Source organism: Arvicanthis niloticus, chromosome 13 (genome assembly GCF_011762505.2).
Source record: "Arvicanthis niloticus isolate mArvNil1 chromosome 13, mArvNil1.pat.X, whole genome shotgun sequence".
NCBI lineage: Eukaryota > Metazoa > Chordata > Mammalia > Rodentia > Muridae > Arvicanthis > Arvicanthis niloticus.
Window position 1 is genome coordinate 16,895,850 of NC_047670.1, and position 19,340 is coordinate 16,915,189.

Sequence of the window (19,340 nt, forward strand, 5' to 3'; positions counted from 1 at the left end):
CCTCGCTCTACACCAAAATGAATTACAGTCGAATTAATTAATAATTTTTGCAGTTAAGAATATTTTATAATTAGCAGACAAGAGAGCTGAATATTGATCCAACTCTGAAGAGGTAGAGCAGGCTGCGATTCAGGGAAGAAATTGCAGGGGAAGGTTTTCCCAATCCATAATGCCAGACTGGCAAATGGCACACCGAAAGTATTTGCAGCAAATGTGCCAAATAAGTTGCACGCTGCTGAAGAGCTTATGCCCACAATCTAGATCTAAAGTGAAGAAGGCAGATCAAGTTACAAATTAATGTCTTAATAACACATCTGTTTTGAGAGCCAAGCCTCTTGGCATCTTTGAAAATAAGAATTTGTCATGGCTGCATTTTGTTTATGTGATAAAATATCATGGCTAAGAGTAACCTGGGGAGGAAAGGTTTACTTCAGCTTATGGCCAAGAGTCCACCATTGAGGAAAGTCAAGGCAGAAACTGTAGAGGCTGGCTGGCTCCCCATGGCTTTCTCAGCCTGCTTCTTATGTATGGATAGCATCGCCTACAGTGCTCTGGGCCCTCTGAAATCAATTAGCAACTAAGAAAACGCCTCACAGACATGATCACAGGCCAATATGATCCAAGCAATTCTTTAATTGATGTCCTCTCTTCCTAAGTGACTCTAGGTTCCAGGCAGGTTGACAACTGAAGCTCACTATGGTGCTGTCACCCTTCCTTCCTTCATGGATTCCAAAGTTAGCCGGTGTTCGTGCATCATGTAGTATTGGCTCGTGACACGGGCACTAATCCCCTTCACTTACGCAGTCTCAAGATTAGTCATAACAGTACAGTGCTAATAGACAGACTGTATTGATCAGCAATAATGGCAGAAAAGAAGCCTGGACATGCTCCATGGTGGTACAATTCTGCCATTAAAGATATTCTACTAATTTATTTATTTAGCAATTCTATCCAGGTTTGTTTGAACACATAGAGAAAAGAAGAGAAACTTACATCTGGCCCCTAACACTGCCTCCTTTAAGACCCAGGAGCAGAGATGAGCCCAGACAAGTTGGACATTGCATATCCATTCCCTGAGTTGTGTCTCATTACTGCAAGCACGCTCTGCTTCTTTCACTTGAAAAGAAGTCATTTTAACTGACATGAAAGACATGGAAGACAAAGAATCTGTAACTTAAAGTCAGGGAAAGGAGAAATGCCACAGGTAGACAACAATAAAAAATACGTTCAGCCTCATCCATAATCAAAGAAGGGAAGGCAGTGTCTGTGGTTCCAAAGCCATCACACGTATTCTAATGATGGTGTTTCAGACAACTGGTCAATACAACACCCAGCATGGATTGTTCTAACCCATGAAGAGAGCAGGTTATCAAAAGGTCTTAAGAATTTTCTTAATGTTCAAACCTTCAACCTAGAAATGTATCCCATGGTACAGTTCATACCGAGAAAGGTTACTACATAAAAATCATAATGACCAGAACACTTCTGAAAAATTTAACCAAATAATCAAAAATAAAATCACTAAGCAGGAATTCTCACTCCATGGGATATTATACATGCAGGGAATCATTGCCTACCAAGATTATAGAATAAAATGAAAATTCGTGGCACATATAATGAAAAAATAATCTTAAACTCCATATAAACATGACCACACAACTAAGAAATGTTACCATGTAAGACAATTTAGAGAAACACTCCAGGTTGTCTTTTAGTATATGGATTATGGGTGACTTTTTCTTCTTACAAATTTTCTGCATTATGAAGATGTCCTTATGCTAATGCATTATATTTATAATTTTGGAGAAAGTAGAACAAAGAGGAACAGCTCATGGGCTGGAGACACATTCCATAAATGTCTCCTGTGCCTTTCCTGTGCACGCATGCTGGCTTTAGGGGCAACACAGATCTGGTTCTCACTGTCTGATTTTTTGGTCCAGTGTGGAAACGGTCATCACAGCTTCCGAAATCAAAGCAATAAAAACTCAATGGCACAGCCTTCTTACCACACCCCAGTTCCAAGTCACATGACAAATACGCATCGGAGAGCTTGTGTTCTGGGCTGGGAGATGGCTCAATGGGTAAAGTGCTGACAAGACAAGGAAGAAGAGCTGAGTGAGTTCAGATCCCCAAGGACAAAGAGATAGGAGGATCCCTGGAGCACAGTAACCAGTCAGTCGAGCCATTCAGTGAACCTCAGGTTCAGTGAGAGATCCTGTAAGGTGGAGAGTGATAAACAAAGACACATGATGGATGATAACCTCTGGCCTTTACAGGCACACACACACACACACACACACACACACACACACACAGAGGGATGTGTACCTAGACACACATGTTCACACACACTGTACACAAGCACATATATATCATACCACACACATTCACAAACACCACACACATACATACACACACATGCACATATACCATGTACATACATAAACACATAACACACACATACACCACATACATACATCACATACACACATGTACACATATGCACATATCCATACATGCACATATATACACATGCACACATCTTGCACATAAACACCACACACATATATATTCATATATATTCATGCACACACATACCATAGACATATGTACACATATGCCACATATATGTATAATATGTCCCACACACAACACATATGCATACATACATCACATACATACACACATGTAAACATATACATACATGTACCACATATACACATAAATGCAGAGCACATGTGTACACATACAACACACATGTATACACATATACACATGTGAACCATAGGTACATAAACACACAACACACATGTGCACACATACATACACACAAATGCACATATACACACATGTACCACATATATAACACACATGTGTGCACATATACCACACACACAAAAGAATAAAATGGAGCCCATGCTCTAATTATCCCATCAGAACACTTAGTTCACATGTTCAAAGAGGGATGTATGTGTACACATGTGTGTAGCTGTGCGTATGTGTATATACGCATGTACATATGGACACGTGTGATGTGTATATATTTGCATGTGTGTGTGGTATATGTGGGGGAAGGTATGGGCTCCTCCCTCTTTTTTCCTCAAGTGCTACAAACTCTATAAACTCTACAGCGATGCCACAGCCACCGGTCCTCCAGCACCAGAATAACAACGCACAAAAGTGAGAGGCAGAGCCACCGGGCGCAGACACATTCAAGTCCCCTCTGTGTTCACACTCACCACTAATGTGCCCAGCTAAAATCTCACCTGCAGTATTCACACCCTACCCCTAGTGCTCAACAGCTTAGTTTTCCTTTAAATGCCTGCAAGGGTCAAGCAAACTTACAAAATGATCTTCTGTAGCAGTGTGGGTACACTATAGACATCCTATACACTGACTCATACACAAATCTTTACATGCAGATAATAACAGAAAGTACCCCAAATGTCAACCCTGGCAGTCTTCAGACGTGTGCATGATAACCGTATAGTCATGTTCCTTAAAGCACAGGTGTGGGATGGAGGTTTTCATTTCAATACTGTTGTAAACAAAACCCGAGGATACTGATCATCAAAAGAAAGTCTCTGAAACATTTGTTAAAATAAAGCATTTAGTAACAAGAACAGCAAGTCCCAGAAGCGTCTCTTTACTCTAAGAACCTATAATAATTTGCATACAATTATTTCCCAAAAGGCAGGGTCACCTGTCCTCTGATCATATAGAGAAACAGCACACTGCCTGTATGGATACAGCCTGCCTGTGCTTGCAGGGTAAGCCCAGGTCCTTCTCTCAGCCCTCTGCACAGCTCCGTGGGGCAGGGACTGTTGTTATTACTGACCATTACTGGAGCATTACCGTGACAGCTGTCACCTGGGAATCAAGCTCCATGGGGCCTCACAGCTCCCAGTGGCAGAACTAAGTGGGGGGTGTGGTTAGCCTGGCTCCAGAGGGGTTATGCTCACCCCACAGCAGACTGCAGAAAGCCTCCACAGTTGCTTTTTCTTATACCACCACCAACAACAACAACCTTTGCTTAAGATTGACCTGACCAATATGTGAAAAGACACTAAGTGTCCACAGACTTAAGAGACAGGCATCAATACACAGGGGGCCGCTCTGAATGCAAGGAGTGATCTACTCTATCAAGTTACAAACAGAAGCGAACCCCAGATTAGAATGACAGGAGGGGAGCTATACATGGTCTCTGGATCATGAAAACTGAAAAAAAAACCAACAACAACAATTAAATTATTTGGCAGAGAAAAAAAAAAAGACAGGTATGGAATAGAGGGTCTAAAAATAGTTCCCATCATATTTCTGCTTTAATAATAGCAGATTAGCATACATTCTCTTGCAAATGCCACCGGGGCAACCAGAAGGATGAAGGTGTTTAGGAAAGTGTGTGTGTGTTTGCAATTTCTTGAACAAAAATGATCACTACTATAAATATATTAATTGGACTATGTACAAAGAGTAGGCACAGAGGGGATGTCACTAATAAGTAATAAGTATACATTAGTAAGACAATAAAGGTGTCTCTGTCTAGGAGGCAGAACACATCACTGCCTCAGTCTGTTAAGAAAAAATGTTCTTTAAAATATTTGGGGGCCAACAAGATGGCTTAGCTGATAAGGGCACTTGCTGCTAAGCCTGGCGGCCTGAGTTCAATCCCTGGAATGCATGGTAGAAGGAGGGACCTGGTAGGTTGTCCTCTGCCCCCTACACCTGCTCTGTGGTGTCCTGAGAGGCATGAGTACACACACATTCACATATTCATGCACTAAATAAATAAACGTTTACAAAACCTCTAAAGAAAGAGACCATGGGTTTGTAATTAGGGGTGGGGGGTAACTTAGGAGGCTCGGGGCAGAGGAAAGAAAGGAGGAGATGATGTAATCACGTTATAATCTCAAACAATTTTTAAATCTAAGCCTGAAAGACTGAGTTCAAGTCTTGAAAACGACATAAAAATGGAAGGGGAAAAAAAGAAAACCAATACACAAAGCTCTCCTCTGACCTCCTCAGGCGAGCCACGGCACCCACGCATACCTTCCTCCACACACAAACACACATACACCAATAATAAATACGGTCATTTTAAAAATTTAACTGTTTTCTGTTTTTCGAAGTTTATGTTTTCATTTCATAAACCAAAGTGAAGTTGGCTGGCAAAATATAAAACCATCTTTAGAAAATTCTCTTCTGCTCTGGTTAACTAGGGCGGCTCTGCTCTTCGATGCCACCTTTTGCCTTGACCCGTTGCTCTGCGTTCCTTTTCCCTCACAAGTGGGTTCTGCTGCGAATGCTAAATCACGTGATCACCTTAGACTCCGCCCAGAAGCCCTTCTGGACCATTTACAACAGGTTACCCAGGAACTGGAAAGTCAGATGAGCAAAGCACCCAAGGGGGACGCACGGGACCAGCTTCCTCTGCCATAGGATCCCAGCACAGCGGCATTCCCCCAGGCTCAGCAATGAGAATGGACTGAAATTTCCCAAACTACGTGTCCCAATAAACTGACCTTTTTAAGTGATCGGTGTAGCTATTTTATTACAGTATCATAAAGCTAACTAATCAACCTGCCTGTCCAGCCCTGCCCCTAAAGCTGGTCCGGAAAACTCACTTGTCGTAATTATTGACTTCGCTTTCTGCTCTGCATTAGCGCAAGGTGTGGTCAAACCCTGGTCCGGAGCTGTTAAGTCCATTAGGAGCTCTGCCAGACATCAAGGACTGTTCTTTGGTTCTGCTGAGAAATGGGGTTTAGGTAAACTGGGTAAGGCTCAAGGGTGGCGTTACCTTGCCTGCACCTGTAGGCCTAGAGGAAGTGGCTAAGGGAACTCAGAATGCTGCTGTACGGACAAGGCAGCTGGCAGGAGCTGGTGTGCCTTGGCACACAGGCACAGACAACCTCCAACATGCCGCCCGCCCGGCAGAAAGAACGAGAGAATTATCCCCCGCCTTCTCTCACACTTCTGTCTCCTGCTGGACCCAGAGTTGATCAGCAGACAGACACTGTGTCTCACGGCCAGGAGAGAAGGAGCCAGTCAGCCGAGGTGATGTGGAGGAGACAGTTGGACTTACTCAGCCCACATACTGCCCCGACCCTACTGAGGAGCTGTGCGCTAAACACACAAAGTATGCTGCCCTGCTCACTCTCTGGGAGATGAAGTGTCAAAAGCAGGACGCCATCATCAGTAGCTGCCGGGAGCCAAACCCAGGAAATTACCTGCTGTTTTGGAAAGCCTAGTCAGTACAAGGTTAAGAAAGCACTTTTTCGGGTCTCAGGTCCCAGGAACTTAAGGAATGTCTGGTAGTTGCTGGGAGCCAGTTACGACAGTGGGGTGGTCCAGGGCAATATGAGGATTCAATAGTGGGATAACCCTAAGCAGTGACCCTCGCCTAAACTTCCCGTTTTGCTGTGTCTTTATAACCTGCCCCCGAAATTAAAGTTGCAGAGCTTGATCAGAACCCCAGACTTGCTCTCATTCTTTGTGTCTCTTTTCCCTTCATTCTTTCACCCCCTTCCCTAGGGTCTCATCGAATCCCCCGCGCGCCGGGGCAAGTGGCATTTATGTGGGGTCAGGCCAGCTTCATGGTGATCTGTGCAGAGCCCCATTCTAAGAAGGGCACCGCTCCAACCTCACAGCCTTCCATCACCAACTTCAACTAACTCTCTCTCTCTCTCTCTCTCTCTCTCTCTCTCTCTCTCTCTCTCTCTCTCTCATACACACACACACACACACACACACAGAGTGACACACAGACACACAGACACACACACACACAGCGACTCTCATTTTTATTTCTCTCAAGCCCTACAGTTTATGTAGCTGATCTCCCGTTGCAAGGCATATCTTTTCCTTCAGCTGGTGAAACTCAATTCTCTAAGTGACTTTGATCAAAATAATGAAGATTCGGCTGATGTAGCAGGATAAAACACCAGTGGCTCACCTGTTTATGAAATGTCTGCTGCCTCTCCCCTTCATTCCCTCCAAGGCCGTCCAGCAAAGCCAGGTGCAGAAGACTCCAGTGAAGGTCAGATTGGGCTAATGTTGACAGTCCCCACCCCTGCTCAGTTACAAATAAGGAATTGCGTACTCTAGGATCTGGAGGGGAGATAAAATAACACCACACACACACACACACCACATATACACATACCACACACACCACACACACACCACATACACAGCACACACATACACACAATATACATGCATATACCCCTTGCATAACATTACACTACACCACACACAGAGAGAGAGAGAGAGAGAGAGAGAGAGAGAGAGAGAGAGACCCACTTCACCATGCCAGTAGCTGTGTAAACAGCACTATTAACCTAAGCTTGCTTCATTTCTGCCCCCCTTCATGTGTGCTGTCTGCCTTCTTATGGACTCTGGCAGACAAATGATAGTTTGCCAGAATAGATTGAATCCACACTTAGAACTCCAGTAGGTATTTACTATGAACAACTGGTCAGCATGTCCGAGGAAAACACCTCAGAGCCCTGTCTACTTCCACTCCCAAATTTAATACCACGCAGGACAAAGATGGCCATGTTTCAGTCTCGTGGGCATGGAAAAAACCCCTCACTCCTCTGCAGCCTGTTTCTCTCCTCCTCCTCCCTGTCAGGATCCTTCAGCTGGTGCCATTGTCAAAAGTGACAGCTGTCCAGTGTCTCCCCACATCTCTAGAATCAGCTTCAAACTCTGCCTTCCCTCACCAGCAGATTCCAACCTGCCTTCAAGGCTTCAACCCTTCACACCCGCAAGGATAGCTATTATCCACAAATATCCACAAAAGGGAGAAACCCCCGAGAGCCACTTGTAAAGAAACCTGAGACCCTGTGCCTTGCTGGTGGAAGTGCAAAATGGAAGTCTGCTGGAAAACACTCTGGTAGTTGTAAGAGATTAAATATAGACAGGCGAGTGATCCAGCAGTCTCGGTTCTGAGTGCTCAACCAAAAGAATCAAAGGAGAAACTTGAACATACACCTACATGCCTGTGTTAGTGGTGGTGTTATGCACAAAAGCAACAGATAGAAACAGCCCGCCATGCCCAGCAACAGACAAACGGATAGCCAGTTTGCTGTGTGCAATCAAGGGAATGTATTCAGCCTTGAGAAGGAAAGAAATCCCAGTGTCTATCACAACATGGTGAACCTAAGGGCAATTGGTTAAGTGGGATAAATCTGTCACAAAAAGTGAGTATTAGGCACCACACCAGTCATGTGGCATCGTCACAGTGCTCTGACTCACAGGGGCAGAAAGGGGGAGGGTGGTTATCAGGGGCTAAGGGACGAGAAGAATGGGGAACTTCTGTTTAATAAGCCCAGAGCTTATTAAACAGTGGAGAGAGGTGGCCAGAGGCACAGTAACACAGATGTGCTCAGTGACACAAAATGGTCCACTTAAAATGATTAAAATGACAAATTTCATACCGTTTATATATGGTCACACTTTTAATGCATTTAAGGAATGGTTTTTTCCTCATTTGGTACACAAGCCATGTTCCTGGGGCTCCTTCCGCAAATCTTAAACAAAAGCTAGCTGTCCTCACCAGATGAGCTCACTGTTACCCTATCCTATTATAAAGCCCTTGTTGATCTGTTCCATGCATTAATTAAAAGACAGAAGCCATGGCTGCAGTAGGAGAGGTCTCCCACACACTCACAGGTCTGCACTTGGTGAGGCAATTTTGGGAGAAACTTTAAATTTTCTCAGGTGGACCTAGCCAATGGGGGTGTCTTGCCCTCTCACCCCCTGCCCCCTCTGGTTCTTATCCCAGTCTGTTTTCTAGCCATCGTGAGGTAAACAGTCTGTGCCACACAGTCCAGTTCTCAAAGTTTGTTCCCAAAGCACTAGGCTGCAGAGAACCTTCAGAAACTAAGCAAACTCCTCACTTCCTCTTTTAGAGTTGCCCACAGTAGATATTTGGTAAGAGCCACAGGAGTGATTGACACAGAAACTGGAGCCAGTTCCCAGTTCGGCAACACAGTGCAGGGCATGTCCAAACTGCTCCAAATCATCCTCTGAACGTGCCCGTTTAAAAAGCCCACCCAGAGAAGCCAGTGCCTTCCCTTTTCCACCTTTTCTCCAACCCGAAGATCTTTCAATTTCTCAAAGTTATGGAGCCATCTTTTCAGAAATAGAATCATCGAACCCTAGCAAACTCCCTTTAAGCATTCTGTTCATGAGTAGTGTGTGTGCGTGTGCGCGTGTGTGCGTATGTGCATGTGCGTGTGTGTGTGCGTGTGCGTGTGCGTGTGCGTGTGTGTGTGTGTGTGTGTGTGTGTGTGTGTGTGTATGCATACATTGTGATTCTTCAGCCCCAAATTCCACTGATTACAAGACATGTGAGCTTAAGTTTCTGCATTCCCCGAAGCCTGGTCCTCTCATCTGGAACATGGAAGTGCCACCAGAAGTCTAAAGAGCATCTGTTGCCCAACCCAGAATTCAAGGGCCTGTGTCCTGGTGGCATCAAGTTTCTGCAAGAGAAGTAGCCTTGCTACTCAGCCCGTGGCTCAGTAGTCAAAGGGAGCTAAGATACAGCAGTGAGCTGGGGCAAGCCCCTGGGAGCAGCGTTGAGGTAGAGGTTCTCTCCTACTGCCTGGACATACAAACCCAGACCGTGTAAAGGTTAGTGTCCTTCTAGCTAGCCTACAGTGAGATGGAGCCCCAATGCTACACACCAAAAGGGCAAACCAAGATGAGCAAGAAGGCAGGTCCTGCTAATGATGCCACAGTCACAGCTCCAGTTCCAAGGGATCTGACTTACATGTCTTGCACATACACACATGCAGGCAAAACATTCATACAAATAAAATAAAATAGGAAAATAGTCTGTGTTTGGGAGTTCCTAACACCACAGACCTAAATTCTACTTGAAATAAGGTTTTCTGGGGCTGGAGAGATGGCTCAAGGGTTAAGAACCCCTGTTGCTCTTGCAGAGGACCCAGGTTTGATTCCCCACTACCATATGCTGTCTCACAAATATCAGCAGCTCCAGTTCTAAGGAATCCAATGCCTTCTTTGACCTGTTCAGGCACCAACACCATGTGCACACACATCCATGCAGGTGAAACATTCATACACATAAGATAAAGTCAATAAGTCTAAAGAAAAAAATTAATAATGTTTCCTAGAGGGAAAAAGTTACTGCAAAGATTGCATGAGGCCCTCCAGGCAAAGCATACAGAGCTCACAGAAAATGTGTTGTCTGTGTTGTTTATCATCACAGTGGAAAGTTCCTGCTTTCTTTTATGGACCCCTTTTGTCCCTCACTTCTGCCTTCACTGTCCTCCAATAAGAGTCTCTAGGATAGGAAGAATGAGGACAAAAGCTGTCACCACCTCCTAATCCCATGCCCTGACAGACATCACTAATTGACCACAGCCCCCTCTCCTGCTGAGCATGGCCCCAGCCTTCTAAGCAGCCATTACCAATCAATCAGAGATGACATGTAAAATGAAACCCACTTGTCTGGCTCCAGCTTAGCGGCTGGCCATGCTTTTCTATAAAGGAGGAAGTCAGTGCCGCACATTCTTGTTTCTGTTTTGTTTCATTCACAGTCCTTTAAAAACGGGGAAAGTACTCTTTGCTCGAACCTCCTTGCTAAGCCTTGAAGCCAGCTTGAAGGGCTACAGAGAACAGTGCACCAGCTTAGCTCACGGCAGGCTCCTGTGGGCAGCTCAGAGCTCTCAGAAATGGAAGTTCTGAGACATATCCTAAGGACGCAGCAAATTGACTGAAACATGACATCAAGATTTAAGGACAGGAGGTTTCTTACTCTTATCAGATCCATTGAAACCCACACCAGAAGGAAGCTATAGTCTAAGGAAGGGCTGGCGGGTCGGACTGGTCCTGACCTTTCTTATCCCCTGAACTTGATAGGTATGACCCTGTGGTCAAGCTTGTGGAAGAACTAAGAGAAGTTGGGATTCCCTCCACTGGAAGGAATCCAGGTCTCTCACAACTGGAAGGGTGCATCTGAGCTTGGACTGGTGGCTCCCATCCGTGAGCCCAGAGTGTGGTATATGGAAGCAGGGGATTGTGGGTCTACAGCCTCGCTTCAGCTACAGAGCGAGCTGGGGCTAGAGATGCTTAAGATCCTGTCTCAGAGATAACAGGAGAAAAGGACAGGTATGGAAACTGAGGTGGCATGCCCTGCTCGAGACTCCCCAGCATGCTCTGATGCTTTTCTTATCATGAATTAAGTACAGGGGCTTGCTTGGTCCTCCTCCTTATACTCTCTGTATTCGATTCTGGCTTGAGTCAAAACAACTGAATACCTGGCTAAACCCCAAATCTGCTCTCCCAGTCCTAGCAGGAAGAAAGACTGGCCCATGGATCACTGTGCAGGGAGAAAAGAGGGTTCTGTGCCTGTGTACCTATTCCTCGAATGCTATGGCAGCGTGGGAAGGGGGCAGCCACCTGGGAGGGCAGTATCCAGCGCCTGCTGATTGCAGTGAGTAGCATCTGGATAGGAAGTGGATACAAGAGTTGACAGAAAAGAGGGGGGCTGACAGGTGTTCTGGCTAGCATGGGGGGGGGAGGCAGGTGCTGCCTGAGAAAGGCTTGGTGAGATTAGAACACATCGCATGGGTTCCTGGAGTCTAGGTTTTATCTGGAAAGCTTCTGAGAAGCCTTTGAAGGACATCTGCCAGAGGAACTAGCTTAGACTTTTTGTTTCCAGAATGATTGTCCACAAGCCGGAGAACGGACTAGAACAAGAAGGTTCTGATTGGGAGCGAGCACTAAGCCAGCTGGAAGGCAGCCGCAGCAACTCGGGCAAGAAGGAAATCAATCAACAACCACAAAAATAGGACAGGATCACATTCACTTGGTTCTACCTACGCCCAGCTTGATGGATCTGAGAGCCACGTCCACTTTGCACAGCATCCCTGAGGTAGCTTTGATATCTACCAGCCACCTCCTTCTCACTCCAGGAACCACAGGAGAGGCCAGGAGGGTCATCTTATAGGAGTTGCTCTGATCTGAGCCAGAACTCAAATACAGCATCTGGCTGCAGAGCCATGCTGGGAATGTCCACAGCGGTGTTGGCTTGGGTATCTGGATATTGAGTTCCAGCTTCTCTACCCCTCCCCTCTGCACTCCATCCGGCATCCTTGTGTGCCTCCTCCCCCTCTCACCTTTCTCTCCACCACACATACCCCTCCTTTGCAGTCCCTGCCATCATCGCCTTGGGCATGAAACTCAAGCATCTCCCAGTTGGAGAAAAAAAAAAAAAAAAAAAAAAAAAAAAAAAAAAAAAAAAACCCTCACAAGCCTTGCCAATTTGGCCTGACCAACCCCTGCCAGCAACCCTGCTCCGGGTAACACAGTGCCCTATGACTGTTCTTTTCAAATTAGTCAGAATCAGGAAAACTTTGAGCAGAGGCTTCTGTGGTTTCCTTCTCAGAGAGCTGAATTTGGTAGCCCGGCTTCTGTATTTCACACTAGTCGCAAGCAGAATTGAACCTGCATCTTCCATTGCGGGGGCGGGGGGCTGTTTAGGAACACAAGCATCCCCATAGCTAGCCTAGCCTGCAGTCTCGGACAGATCCACCCGCAGGAAGGGCCAAATGAAGTCTTCCCCGCACCCTCGCACCCCCTTCTCGGCACGAAAGTTACAGCAAGCATTTGCAGTGAGAAACTTGTGTATTGTTTCCTGCGGACAGGGAGACCTCCTGCCCCTCCCGGGCTGATACAACCCACTTTGCACATCCTGCTTCTCCGAAGCTAAAAATAAATCGGTATGCACTGAAAACTCTCCACGTCTCCCCAGCACACACTTCCCCCGCCCCGCGAGGTTCCAGACACGAGAATCTTTTCCTTCAAAACGCAGTGGATTTCTGCCGCAGGTTCCAGCACCGCCTTCGGCGGGGCCCCAGCCCCCTCCCCAGCCACCCACCTCCCCCACGGGCCTCCTGAAGCTTTTCACTGCAGACTCTGCAAGCCGGGGCCGATACCGACGCCCCTGGCCCGGGGCGAGCATGCTCGGGACATCCCCCGGCCGCCAGGCTCGCTGACGCCCCCTTTCGAGCCAGCGCGCCTCGCTGGGTCCCCAGCAAAGTTGCTTTCTCCTCTCCAGCCACCAGCTTGGGGGCGAATAGATTTAAAGCTTGTTGGTCCCTGCGAGGAGCCGGCGTGGGGTTGTGGGGAAAGGCAGGGAAAACTGACAAGGTGGGTGGCACCTGGGGAGGAGCTGTAAGGACCCGGTTCTAGGGTCCCCGCGATCCCAGCCATCCTGAGATCGCGCCTCACCAAGAGCGCCTTCCCCCCCCCCCCACCCCACCCCCCGCCACCGTTCCCGGCTCGGGTCCCCCTGCTAGCCCGCCCAGCTGCGGCTCCCGCTCCCCGCCAGAGGAGGGAAGGCGCTGCGACTCACCGCCACGGCCGCTCCCAGCGTCTGTGTCGCCGCGGGCGAGGCGGCGGCGCCTTCCCTCCTCCCGCCTCCCCCTGGACAGCTCGGCCGCAGCCGCGCCCCCCTCCCCAGCCTCGCTCGCGGACCGCTCCCCACCGTGGCCGTGGCCTCTCCGTGGGATGGGGCTCGGCTGCCTCTGTCCGGGTGAGGGGACCAGCAGAAGCTGGGACGCACAGGTGCAGCGGCAGCCCCGCCTTACACTGATGCAGCCGCTGGCCTCCGCTGGGTTCCCTCGGATCCTAACCCACCGGCCAAGCAGTGCCCAGTGGGTGTTATTAACGTGAGGTTCAACCTAGAATTATCCTCCAAGCGTGCACTGGGAGACCTGGCATTCCTTTCACCCCTTAGTTATTCAAGGGATCTTCGAGAGCCTTTTTAAAAGCAGCCCCCCCCCCCAAAAAAAAAAATCCTCTCTTGCACCCAGAGGTCTATGAGGTGGGAAGCCTCCTCTTTCTCACTGACCTATTGCAAAGATTCACTCAGGAAAGGTGGACAGCAAAGGGATGGGTTTCTTATACTATCCCTCCCTGCAGAATGTCACCAAACCCTCCATCCCTACTGAAGATAGTGAGAAGCAAATGTCTTGTTAATCATTCATTGTTTATCAGGTGCCTTCTTGCTGTGCTGGCCATTCATGACCTCGGAAAAGCCACTTTAACTTCTTTTGTTGGTCAACCCAGGTGACCTTTCTTCAATTAAAAAAAAAAAATACTTAAAAATAACAAAGCAGTAAGGCAATGGTGCCCGGGTCATGCGTGTTAGCAAGATTCCTTCATAATGATCAGAGAAACCGCATTACCAGCTGAGCGGATAACTTCAGCAAAGCATGATCAACTCAGATCCATCACCAGAACCTGTGGAGAATTGCTGGGTGAGGTGGTACAGGTATGGGTTTGTCCACCCAGAGTTGGGAGGTAGAGACAGGCAGCTTCCTGGGGCTCCCTGACCAGCTAACCCACCTAACAGTCAAGCCCCAGGCTGATGAGAAACCCTGCCTCTTAATAGACAGGTGGACAGTACCTGAGGAATGACACTCAGGGGTGACCTCTAGGATCCCCCCCCCAACACCCACACCCCCACACACAAACACACACACACATACACACACACACACACACACACACAGAGAGAGAGAGAGAGAGAGAGAGAGAGAGAGAGAGAGAGATTTAAGTCCTCACTGTCACCTATGCCAATGAACACCAGCCAGAGTTCACCTAACTGAAACCATTCTTTCCTAGGTTCAATTTGATTGAAAAGCAAATTGAAATTCAGATTTTTGCCTGAAGTAGATTCAAAGATTAACCCAGCATTTTAGGCAAGCTCTGGAGTTACCTGGGGAGTTGCATTGGTTGGTTGGTTGGTTGGTTGGTTGGTTTGCTTACATAGTAAGTTTAGCCAATCTGGAAACAGAGTCTGAGACAACTCTAAAACACAGTTTTGAGGCCAGAAAAGGTCTCAGCTGCTACTGCAAACTTGAATGTCCCTAGAGATGATGTAAGTGATGAAAAGGTGACCTGCTGTGGGTTTACGGAGCAGATGGGACTGGGGACTCCTGCAATCTGAGTGTGTCCTCCCAAATTTCATACCAACCGCAGGTGCTCAGTGTGGTAGTTGGGAAGTGTGTCCCAGTAGGAGGGGTAGGGTGGGGTCAGGGAGCCCTCAATTTCCCCAGTGACTTTCAGATCTCTGTAGCCCTAGCTAGTTACCACCGGCCTGGCTAAAAGCCCAGTTAGGCCTAGTGTGCATATTTCCCAGGGCGCTACTTGCCCTTCCATGTTTCCTACCATAAGTTGAAGGCACACGTGGCCCTCACCAAATGCAGTTGTTGCATCTTAGACTTTCCAACCGCCAGAACCAGGGGCCAAGATAAACCTTTTTCTTTATAAATTACTCAGCCTCTGGTATTCTGCTATGGCAACGGAAACAAACGAAAGCAAGACACCGTGGTTCTGAAGAGGCAGCCTCATTTTTCCATGTGAGAAGTGCACGTCTGGTGTGGCCATCTTTTTTTTTTCCCATCTTATTTTGGTTTAGGATTTTTTTTTTCCAGAGAAGTCAGAAGTTCATTGTTTAATGTGGTATTTTTTTTCTAATTTTAAAATAATAACTAATTTCAAGATATTTTCAGGCTATGTTTGTAGACCACAGAATGGCCCCCAGTCACCAGTTCATCAACCATGGTACCATGCTCTCAGTAAACCAGTGGAAGAGCAGTGGATGGCGGCCATGATAAAAGTGGGGGTTCATTTATCAGAGAGTTGTTATCCAGTTTGTAATTATTTAATGGGCTTGACTTTAAAAAAAAGAAGAAAGCCTTATTGAGATGCAATGTGTTAGTCCCTTCTTATCTGATCTTTGCTTCCTGCTTCATTTGTTCAAAGTGAACCCAGTCCAAAGTGTTGAATAAACAACTTAAGTTTTCAATTGCATACTGTTTTGCAGAGCAAGATGAAATCACACACCATCCTGCTCACAATATGGATCAGTGTATCCACACTGGTATACACACTCACCAGCCACTCACTGTCACCATCAGGCCCACTTACCAAGTTGGCCTCATCAGTATCTCAGTGCCCGTGGGCTCCTTTCTTTATTTACTAATGGCTCCAAAGTGCAGGAGGTTTGTTTGAAGTGTAGAATAATTAATTAATTAATTAATTAATTTCAGCACCGTGATTTTCTACCCACCTCGATCAATGGCCTATGTGCTCAAATGAAAGACACACACACAGTCTTTATATTTTAATGTGCCTTAAACAACACAATAGCTGGGCCACTGCCTAACCTCTATGCTGTTAATATACTTCCTGCTGATAATCCTGTGTTAGTACTTACTAATTCTATCTTGGTTGCTCTAGTGTGCCTTCCCCTAGCCTCGAGCAGGCTGAATAAGACCTTGTTTACCACAATAGACCTTGCCACAATAAGACCCAGGTAGAGTCATCCACACTGGCTACACGTACAACTTTCTACAGGAACTTAGAAGAATAGACTGCCCACTGAGCTTGCCTTGCAACATAATCCAGCTGAAACCAAGGATGGGTTCAGTGGGCTTCCCCTATATCTACAAGTGCTGAATGTTAAACTTTGAGCCTTGATCAGAAAACTTTGTCTTGGCTCTATGTTTCTCTCACCTCTCCATCTCCTTTTCATTTCCAGCCCTCCTTTCAGGTGAACCCAGTTTGCCCGTGACTGCTGGGCAGCTACAAGTGGTACTCAAACTAGGGACCTGAAAATGGGGGGTATGGGGGAGTAATGACTGAGAAACGATGTCTTGGGTGAAGCTCCTCAGAAAACAGAAGAAGAGTATCCCACACGCGGTAAGCAACAAATGGTATTGATGCTAATGATAGTTCATCTTTTGGAGGCTGTGTTACAGGGCATTAAGGGGCTATAGCTAGGCTGAATAGGTGTTGACCGACGCCCACTTCGCCTAGGGGTTGACAGCAAAAATTTGAAATTTCAAGCAGGGGAATCATAGATAGGCCTTCATCCACAGCCTAAGAGCTGTCTCAGACAGAGGAGCAGGGTTAGGAGGAATTGGGGAAATAAAGAAAGCAGGGCACTGAGGAGTAACTATCTAGCTGCCACTACACCTCCTAAAGAAGGAGTTGAAGAGTTAGACCTTGAATATGAGAGAGAGAAAGGGTTTCAGAAAAGCAGTTGTCACCTCTCCAAGATGTGTCAGCAAAAGAGAAGGAAAATGAATATAAGCTATTTCAGAGCTCTCCTAAGAACAGGGGGAAATCAGAGACGTCCTGCTTTCTCTCTGGCTCCTACTGGAGAAATCCATAGTTCTGGTTATTGTCTGTCTTTGGTGCACCAGTCTGTCCACGTGAGTCAATTGTCTGATTCTGTTTCATTGTTTGAAAGATTGTTGTTCTGTGTTTCTTGTTCAAAAGAAAAAATGGTTAAAACTTTATCTGCTGGCTATCCACCCCTTGATTTAGTTTAACTTGTTTTAAAGTCAGTCTCAATTTGCACAACAGAAACTGATGTTACCCCACACTGTAGCTAGGGTCAAGCTCAGCTGGAGAAGCCTTTCCAGGAGCCGACTGTCTGCATAAGCTGCTCTTAAGGGGGCCAGCAGCTTTTTGGCTTTCATGATACAGAAGCTGATGGCTGTTTTTCCTGGAAAAATTTCTGTGACAGTGTTTATTGGGTTCAGCAGGTGACAAGGTGCTTTTCTCTTGAAATTACAGCTAGAAAAAGCAAGAAAATTTTGTTTAATTTAAATATATAAGATGTATTTACTTCAATTTTGTTTCTTACTGGTTTTAAAAGTATAAATATGTTCTGCATGTCTTGGCTATAGACTACTAGCTTATAAGTTATTGGGTGTGATTAAAAATTTGTAACTTTGGTAACAGAAAGTTGGCTTAAAACTGGTAACTCAGGGTTGGAGTCATTCAAACAACAACATGTGGCATGAGCCAACCCAGGAAAACATGTCTCCAAAGATCCTAGAAACTAGACTTATAAAAGAAAAGATTTAGAGCAGTGTTTCTTTGGTGAGGTATTGGAGGCTGCACAGTTGTGCATTCGTGTCCAGGAATTGGCAGCCAAAAACTTTGTAGCATGGGGGTGACATACTTGGTGTTGATTTTGGAGAGACTAGATTGATTTTTTTTTTTTTTTTTTTTTTTTTTTTTTTTTTTTTTTTTTTTTTTTTTGCTTTCCAAAGGTGTGGTTGCTCTGGTGTTGCAAGGGAAACTTAGAGGTATGGTTGAATTGACAGTGTTCCAGCAACTGCAGTTTGCAGTTCAGTCTTGGGCTTGGGATTTTTGACTCACCCATGTTTGTAGTTGAGAAGAGGATCGAGCAGGTGGAGATGATTGCAAGAGTGATAAAAGAGATAAAAACAGCTGCAGCACAGTACAGACCTACTGCCTCCTTTTACACAAGATTTATTGGATGTTTTAAATGTGGAGGTTGGGTCATTTTAAAAATGATTGTCCCGGGAACAAAGGCACTAGCGACTGTCTTAGGCCCAGATTAAGAACATTTATATTTGAGTTAATGCAAAGCTCAGAGTGGGCTCAGGAGAAGCTGGTGTGGCATTCCTTTTGTCTTGGCCATCCTGGCTAGCCCCTAGAAGCCCCTAGAAGCCCCTAGAAAGGTGTTTTCCAGATTTTGTTTATTACCTTGCTTGTTCCTTGGGGAGGAGGGGTCAGCCTCAGACCTCAAGGCATTCACAACAAGCAGCTATTATGGATTTGGAGGACTGTTTTTAAACTGTTTCTTCACATCCTGGTGACTGAGTAAGGTTTGCATTTGGTGTGTCTGCTTGTAATTTTCAAGAACCCATGAAATGATATCATTGGAAACTTTTGACACAGAGAATGGATAATAGCCCTTCATTACATAAAAAGTTTGTTTCTGCTTTAATACAAGAGGTTAGGACTTTGAATCCTTCAGTGTATATTATTCATTATATGGATATTTTATTAGCTGATCCCTATAAAGGAGTTTTACTGCAAGCCTTTGCTCTCATACAATGAACTTTAAATTTTTGGGGAGTGCTTGTTGCTCCAGAAAACATTCAAAAGCAATATCTTTTTCAATATTTGGAACCTCAGTTATATCCTAAGCAGATTGTGGCACAGAAAATTCCAATAAGAAAAGATAATTGGGGCTGGAGAAATGGTTCAGTGGTTAACAGCACCAACAGGGGTCCTGAGTTCAATTCCCAGCAACCACATGGTGGCTCACAACCATCTATAATGGGATCTAATGCCCTCTTCTGGCTTGCAGGTGTACATGCAAAAAAGAGATAGTTTACTTTTGATGATTTTCAAAAGTTGTCAGGAGATATTAATTGGCTAAGGCCTCATCTTAAGCTTACCACAGGAGAACTTAAAACTCTGTTTGATATTCTCAAGAAGAATGCAAATCCTAATTCCCCTGGACAATT

General features: G+C 45.9%; 1 protein-coding gene across 3 annotated transcripts in view; it reads right to left on the bottom strand.

Moving 5' to 3' along the window:
- The window catches only part of Ncald (neurocalcin delta), a 408,926-nt gene extending 395,259 nt beyond the window's left edge, over window positions 1–13,667 (bottom strand). Inside the window, exon 1 of one of the 3 annotated variants that reach the window (XM_034516561.2) lies at window positions 13,523–13,667. The gene's annotated coding sequence lies outside the window, so the exon portion shown is untranslated. Of the gene's footprint in view, window positions 1–13,390; window positions 13,425–13,522 lie in introns of those variants that run through there. The other 2 variants (XM_076911276.1, XM_076911275.1) reach the window with 2 other exon arrangements.
- Window positions 13,668–19,340: the final 5,673 nt, after the last annotated feature.